We start from the raw sequence: 9,096 nt of genomic DNA, 5'->3' as shown, positions 1-9,096 counted from the left end.
AGGTGTTTACAGACTTCAAACCACTTATTTTACATTTCCCAGACAAGCTGCCAATCTGCGTACTAGTCGCTTTAAAAATCATATCTTGAGTTCTAAAACTCAAAATCTAGTTCTGAAAATTTTTCCTGGAACTAGACTCATATACCTATATGGTAGAATTTTTGTAGAATTTTTGGTTGGGCTAATTAGTACAGTTTATTAGTTAAATTCTCCCCTACTACAGGGTACGACTGCACTGACCTTCATGTATTACAATTTGGATAACTCCCTGCCCAAAGCTTCAATACTGATGCTGTTTGTTTCTATAGAAACTAGACTCAGAGAGGAATCTATAAATATATTGCATGACTCCTAATTATCTCTGGTTAATTTATAATGAATTTCCAAAGTCGGAACAGGGAACCCAGAAACCGTTCTGGCCCTGTCTCACGAGAACCTGAATATCTCTTAACATACTGTCCATATGATTGTTTCGTTACTTCTATATGAAAATAGACTCATTGAGCTTCGATTACATAATTTATTCACTATTTAATTCCATTCCTACTAATTTTTGTGATTTTTCAATCCCACGTCACTGCTGCTGCCAGCATTTGTTACTGAAGCAACTATGCCCATTTCGTGATTTCTCATTGATCTATCTAGTAATTCATCATACATATCACAAAATTATAATCATGACTAGCCATACAAAGGCTAATCATTGTCAAACATCTCCCTACTACACTATTGCCATATCATGAATCTTAACACCAAAATTAATCAGCCATGACATATGGCATAAAAAGAAAATCGAATTACCAAGACTTACGACCTAACGTTATAAAACCAAATCCAACCGAACATTTATGCCATTTTCGCATGGCTAAAATTTTACATACCAAATTTCAACAAAACATATTAGCCTATACATGCTGAAATGTTCTCCTAGACCGACTAAAAAGAAAATACCAAAAGTTGCTAGCCGGTGTGATGACTCTGATGACGGCCCGATCACGCAAAAAGGGACGAGTCCAAGAAACCTAAAATAGGTGACAAGGAAACACCGAGTGAGTATATAACTCAGTAAGTCATAAGCAATGCACTACCATCCATTAATAACATTATCACAAGAGGAAGCAAAATGGAACGAGGCTAGTTACTCCATCCATACCGAACCATACCATAGTTCCTCAAACCTATCGGTTCAAGCTCATACGAAGTCATGCATTCACATTCCATATACTAATCAATAGGATATTTGAGGCATTTTCATACATCATTTTATTTTCGTTACAATCATACAACTAAACGACCTTTCACCTATTCCATGATAAATCTTATGTACGTGACTTCAATTATAATTGTCACATAGGTTCAAACTTACCAAGCTCAACTTCAAATATAAACATAGCGCTTATTAGTCACGAACTCGAGGTACTTATCCGATCCGCTGTCCGTGATCAACTCAATAATGTCGCACACTTAGTGCCCATAGTGATTCAAAAGTATATATTAAGTCCGCACACTCAGTGCTATATAATCAACTTGCACACTTAGTGCTATATAATCAAACTCGCACACTTAGTGCTACATAATCAAACTCGCACACTTAGTGCTACATAATCAAACTCGCACACTTAGTGCTGTACAATTTAAACCCGCACACTTAGCGCCAATCTCATGATCATAAATGTTTATACCCGTACTCTTAGTGCCGAGATCAACAACTCAATACATCTCACCTCTTTTCTTTTCATTCAACACTTTCATCACCACATACATACATGTATATATATATTTATCATTCCATTCAGCGTCATTACATAGACGTTATGACCATTTAAATTAATACAAACTATATGCTTAATGACTTACTTTATGTTGGGTAAAATAATTCCGAGTCGGCTACTCGATGACCTTCGATTTCCCCTTGTTGGACGCCTCTCCTTTAGGTTCTTGAGCTTAAATAAATAAATCAACTAGTTTAATTACCTTGCTAGTTATTTATATCCCGTAACATTAATAGTTTCATATCAAAAGAAGCATACGGCAGCATTTTATTTCAAGGTACATATTCATAATTCAAATTCGACCATATAAACCAATATCATCCACTTGATCAATTATAGAGAATTAAAGTTAATATCACCATGTGTACTCTATATGGCCCATTATACATAATCAAATTTAACATCATCTATATATTTACTCATATGGCCGAATATACATACCCCCATATAATATCATTTTCATTCCATTTAACACTTAATTTCCACCACATAAACACTTGGCCGAATAATCCTAAACTAGCAAAACTCCACATTTGTTCATACCATCTTTTAAATTCACATGTATATTTTATTTTTACATGAACCATAGCCGAATCGTTTTAACCATGAGTAACATAACAAGCATAAATCATACTTATGGATATACCATGGCCGATTCAATCTAATCACATCCAAAATCATCAACCATTTTCAATGCATATAACATATATAAACATGAATAAGTTTCATATAATCTCTTAACACATTAATTTCTTTCATCAACAATATTTTGTTTCTTTATCCATCAAAACTTAAAGGTAAGAAAAAAAATCAAGTTCTTCTCACACATACCATAACCGAAAGTTCCATCCAACACTCTAAATTCGAAATTTTAGTATGGCTAGGTAAGAAAAACGTGATGATTAACCTGAACAACTAAGATTTCAAAAGAAAGATTAACAAAATTTACTAACCTCCTCTTCATTCAAAAGGCCGAATGCCTTTGCCCCCCTCTTTTTCCTCTTCTTGTACGGCTAAGAAGAACAAGGTAATAACCCCCTTTTTTTTTACTTCTTTTATTATCCTTAGTATTTCTTTTATTATTTCCTTTCCTTTACATAAAATAATGACCACATCATGGAAATTTACCACATGTTCTAATATATGCTCCATCATGGCCGGCCACTATGTATAAAAGAAGGAGTATTTGACATGCAAAGCCATTATTCTCACTACATGCTTTAATAGGTCCTTATAAATTAACCTATCACATTTCAAAATTTTCTCACATAAGTCCTATTTACTAAAATTCACCTACAATTAAACAAAATTCAAATATGAAATTTTCACACATGCATATATACATATAATAAGCATCAAATATGACAGCTAATTATTTTTATGACTCGGTTTAGCGGTCCCGAAACCACTTCCCGACTAGGGTAAATTTTGGGCTGTCACAACTCTCCCCCACTCAAGAAATTTTCGTCCCCGAAAATCTTACCGGTAAATAGGTTTGGGTATCGTTCTTTCATCGAGCTCTCGGTTTCCCAAGTAGCTTCCTCGATCCTGTGTTTGAGCCATAACACCTTTACTAACGGAACCCTTTTGTTTCGCAACCCCTTCACTTCACGAGCTAGGATACGCATCGGCTCTTCTTCATAACTCATATCGGCTTGAATTTCAACCTCCGACGGACTAATTATGTGCGAAGGATCAGATCTATAGCGTTGAAGCATCGAAACATGAAAGACGTCGTGAATCTTTTCAAGTTCAGGGGGTAAAATCAATCGATACGCAACTGGACCGACTCGTTCGGATATTTCGTATGGCCCAATGAATCTCGAACTCAACTTGCCCTTTCGGCCAAATCTGAGTACCTTTTTCCAAGGCGAAACTTTAAGAAACACTTTATCTCCCACCTGATATTCAATGTCTTTTCGTTTCAAATCCGCATACGATTTCTGACGATCCGTGGCTGCCTTTAGACTTTCACGGATTACCCTTACTTTCTGTTCGGCATCTTTAATCAAATCGACTCCGAAAATTTTACTTTCACCGACCTCGGTCCAAAACAATGGTGTACGGCATTTACGACCGTACAAAGCCTCGTAAGGTGCCATCTTAATACTTGATTGAAAACTATTGTTGTAAGCGAATTCAATCAAAGGTAAATACCGTTCCCATGAACCACTAAACTCGAGGATGCAACATCTCAACATATCCTCAAGTATCTGAATTATCCGCTCGGATTGACCATCGATTTGTGGATGAAAAGCGGTGTTAAAATGCAGCTTGGTACCCAAAGCTTCTTGCAATTTCTTCCAAAATCGTGAGGTGAATCTCGGATCTCTATCCGACACGATAGAAATAGGTACTCCATGTAATCTCACAATCTGAGAAACATACAATTCGGCTATTTTATCCAATGAAAAATCCGTACGCACGGGGATAAAGTGAGCCGACTTAGTCAGTCTATCAACAACAACCCAAATCGCATCCTTCTTGCTTGCTGACAAGGGCAGTCCGGACACAAAGTCCATTATGACTCGATCCCATTTCCACTTGGGTATCATGATCGGCTGAAGTAATCCTGAAGGCACTTGATGTTCCGCTTTCACTTGTTGACATATTAAACATCTCGAAACAAAGTCGAAGATGTCCCGTTTCATACCATGCCACCAAAACCGACGTTTCAAATCGTTGTACATTTTCGCACTCCCCGGGTGAATTGACATTCGGCTACAATGAGCTTCGTTCAGAATCATCGAAATGAGTTCTGAATTTCTTGGAACACACAACCGACTTCTGAACCTCAAACAATCGTCATCATCAATTTGAAATTCGGATTCCATATTCGGAATACATTCAGCCCGTTTTGCAACCAATTCATCGTCGACTTTCTGAGCTTCACGAATTTGATGAATCAATAATGGTTTGGCCTTTAATTCAGCTACTAACACATTGTCGGGTAGAACAGACAAGTGTACATTCATCGCTCGTAAAGCAAACAGCGATTTCCGGCTTAAGGCGTCCGCAACCACATTAGCCTTTCCCGGGTGGTAATCAATGACAAGCTCGTAATCTTTCAACAACTCAAGCCAACGTCTTTGTCGCAGATTTAAGTCTCTTTGAGTCATCAAATATTTGAGACTTTTGTGATCCGAAAATACATGGCACTTTTCGCCAAACAAATAATGTCGCCATATTTTCAAAGCAAATACGATGGAGGCTAGTTCGAGATCATGGGTTGGATAATTTCTCTCGTGTGGCTTCAATTGTCTCGACGCATAGGCCACAACTCGACCTTCTTGCATCAATACGCAACCCAACCCGAGTAGGGATGCGTCAGTATAAATGACAAACTCTTTGCCTGATTCGGGTTGCACTAAAATTGGAGCTTCAGTCAAATGAGTTTTCAGTTGATCGAAGCTTTTCTGACATTTCTCCGTCCATTCGAACTTAGCATCCTTTTGAAGTAGCTTCGTCATTGGTGTGGCTATCATCGAGAACCCTTTTACAAATCGTCGGTAATAACCGGCGAGCCCCAAGAAGCTCAAAACTTCGGTAACATTTCTTGGAGGCTTCCAGTTAAGTATGGTTGAAATTTTGCTCGGCTCAACTCGAATACCCGATGCGGATACCACATGACCCAAGAAACTAACCTCTCTTAACCAGAACTCACACTTACTGAACTTAGCATATAACTTCTTATCCCGCAAAATTTGCAACACTAATCTCAGGTGCTCAGCATGTTCGGTCTCATCTCCTGAATAGACTAAGATGTCATCAATGAACACAACTACGAACCGGTCCAAATACTGTCTGAAGATCCGATTCATCAAATCCATAAATACCGTAGGGGCATTAGTGAGCCCGAACGGCATCACTAAGAACTCGTAGTGACCGTACCTCGTTCTGAAAGCAGTTTTGGGTGCGTCCGAATCTCGAATCCGCAACTGATAATAACCCGATCTCAAATCTATCTTTGAAAACACTAAGGCTCCCTTTAGTTGATCAAACAAATCATCAATGCGCGGTAATGGATATTTATTCTTTATCGTCACTTTATTCAGTTGACGATAGTCAATGCACAATCTCATGGTTCCGTCCTTCTTTTTCACGAACAATACTGGTGCACCCCAAGGTGAGAAACTTGGTCGAGCGAAACCTCTATCCGTCAACTCTTGCAATTGAGCTTTCAATTCCTTTAACTCGGTTAGTGCCATACGATACGGAGCTATCGAAATTGGCGTAGTTCCAGGTACAAGCTCAATACCAAACTCTATCTCCCGAACAGGTGGCAAACCCGGTAACTCTTCAGGAAAAACATCCGGGTATTCACAAACCACCGGCACAGATTCGGGTTTCTTTTCTAATTCTTTGTCATCAAGTACATACGCAAGGTATGCTTCGCACCCTTTTCTTACATATTTCTGGGCCAACATTGCTGATATTACAGCTGGCAACCCCCTTAAGTCTGTAGACTCAACTCGGATTATCTCGTTATTTGCGCACCTCAAATCAATAGTCTTGCTTTTGCAATTCACAACCGCATCATGCGCGGTCAACCAATCCAAACCAAGAATAACATCAAATTCGTCAAACGGCAAAAGCATCAAATCGGCCGGAAAACAGGATTCTCGGATTATTAGAGGGCATCTCTTACACACTTTATCAACAAGTACGCATTGACCCAAAGGGTTTGACACTCGAATTACGAACTCAGTAGACTCAACAGGTAGAGTCTTACTGGATGCTAAGGTTTCGCATACATATGAATGAGTAGAGCCAGGGTCAATCAATGCAATCACATTAGTATCAAAGAGAGTGAAGGTACCAGTGATGACGTCAGGGGAGGATGCCTCCTCTCGTGCGCGAATGGCATATGCTCTAGCAGGAGTACGGTTCTCGGCTCGAACAGCCGTATCAGAGGCCCCTCACTGACTACCACCCCTACCTCCTAAAATTCTCGGTGGTCTACCTCTAGTTGTCACTCCACTAGGTCTTGCACCTTGAATCTTATTCTTCTCATCAAGCTCCGTGCAATCTCTAATGAAGTGGTCCTTCGAACCGCATCCGTAACAGGCCCTGTTAGTAGACTTACCCCAACATTCACCTAGGTGTCGTCTTCCGCATTGGGGACATTCAGGTTTCTCTTGACGATTATTTCCCACACTAGCTACCGAAGTAGCTCGGGAGTCCGTCGATGGTCGTGCCCTGATGGAAATTCCCGCAGTCGTCCTCGACTTATTAGTGTCTTCCCTGAACTTCTTTATAGCTGAGAACGGAGCTTTACCCGTCGATCTTTACGATAGTCTCTAGCTTCAAATTCAGCCTTCTTCTTCTCCTTTCCAAGTTCTTCCACCTTGCAGTCTCGTTCGACTAGTGTTACGAATTCTTTTATCTCCAAAATACCCACTAGTAGCTTTAAATCTTCATTCAATCCTTCTTCGAATCTTTTGCACATAGCAACCTCATCAGCTACACACTCCCGGGCATACCTACTGAGTCTTACGAATTCATGTTCGTATTCAGATACTGTCATACGGCCTTGCTTGAGTTCCAAGAATTCCTTGCGCTTTTGATCAATGAACCGTTGGCTAATATATTTCTTTCGGAATTCCGTTTGAAAGAAGTCCCAAGTAACTCGTTCGTTTGGGACTATGGAAATCAGGGTCCTCCACCAATAGTAGGCTGAGTCCCGCAACAAGGATATAGCACACTTTAGACATTCATCGGGTGTGCATGACAGTTCATCAAACACCCGAATGGTGTTATCAAGCCAGAACTCGGCCCTTTCAGCATCATCAGTAACTATGGCCCTGAACTCCTCAGCCCCGCGCTTCCTAATCAAGTCTACAGGTGGCTTACTCAGCCTCACAGGATCAGTGACTGATGGCATTATGGGCTCTTGGGGTGGATTATTCAAATTCGGGAATTGTTGGACAGCCGGATTGGTTCGGGCATATTGTGCGACCCACTCATTCATCATGGTAAAGAAGGCTTGTTTAGCCCCCTCACCTTGATCATTCGCAGATGACTGAGGTTCAACAGGCGGCGTCCCTTGTGCAGGAGCAGCCGCTACACTTTCAACGTCATCCGCCAAGGTTCTCTCTACACCGGGATCCATTTACTAATCAAAACAAAAATTTTAACCGTCAGAAGTCATCACACATTTAAACATTAACATTAAGGCATGTATAGCTAGACTCATACGTGCTATGGTAGTCCTAGAACCGACTAAACATAGCTTGATACCAACAAAATTGTAACACCCCGAACCCGAGACCGTCGTCGGAGTCGAACACGAGGTGTTAACAGACTTCAAACCACTTATTTGACATTTCCAGACAAGCTGCCAATCTGCGTACTAGTCGCTTTAAAAATCATATCTTGAGTTCTGAAACTCAAAATCCAGTTCCGTAAATTTTCCCTAGAACTAGACTCATATACCTATATGGTAGAATTTTTGTAGAATTTTTGGTTGGGCCAATTAGTACAGTTTATTAGTTAAATTCTCCCCTACTACAGGGTGCGACTGCACTGACCTTCATGCATTACGATTTGGATAACTCCCTGCACAAAGCTTCAATACTGATGCCGTTTGTTTCTATAGAAACTAGACTCAGAGAGGAATCTATAAATATATGGCGTGACTCCTAATTATCTCTGGTTAATTTATAATGAATTTCCAAAGTCGGAACAGGGAACCAGAAACCGTTCTGGCCCTGTCTCACGAGAACCTGAATATCTCTTAACATACGGTCCATATGATCGTTTCGTAACTTCTATATGAAAATAGACTCATCGAGCTTCGATTAAATAATTTATTAACTATTTAATTCCATTCTACTAATTTTGTGATTTTTCAATCCCACGTCACTGCTGCTGCCAGCATCTGTACTGAAGCAACTATGCCCATTTCGTGATTTCTCATTGATCTATCTAGTAATTCATCATACATATCACAAAATTATAATCATGATTAGCCATACCAAAGGCTAATCATTGTCAAACATCTCCCTACTACACTATTGCCATATCATGAATCTTAACACCAAAATTAATCAGCCATGACATATGGCATAAAAGAAATCGAATTACCAAGACTTACGACCTAACGTTATAAAACCAAATCCAACCGAACATTTATGCCATTTTCGCATGGCTAAATTTTACATACCAAATTTCAACAAAACATATTAGCCTATACATGCTGAAACGTCCTCCTAGATGACTAAAAGAAAAAAAGCTAGCGGTGATGACTCCGAGACGGCCGATCACGCAAAAAGAGCCAAAACAAAATAGGTGCAAGAAACACCGAGTAGGTATAGTAACTCCA

Source organism: Gossypium hirsutum, chromosome A03, assembly GCF_007990345.1.
Source record: "Gossypium hirsutum isolate 1008001.06 chromosome A03, Gossypium_hirsutum_v2.1, whole genome shotgun sequence".
NCBI classification, from domain to species: Eukaryota; Viridiplantae; Streptophyta; class Magnoliopsida; order Malvales; family Malvaceae; genus Gossypium; species Gossypium hirsutum.
The sequence above is the reverse complement of the archived record's forward strand: the minus strand, read 5'-3'. Positions refer to the sequence as shown.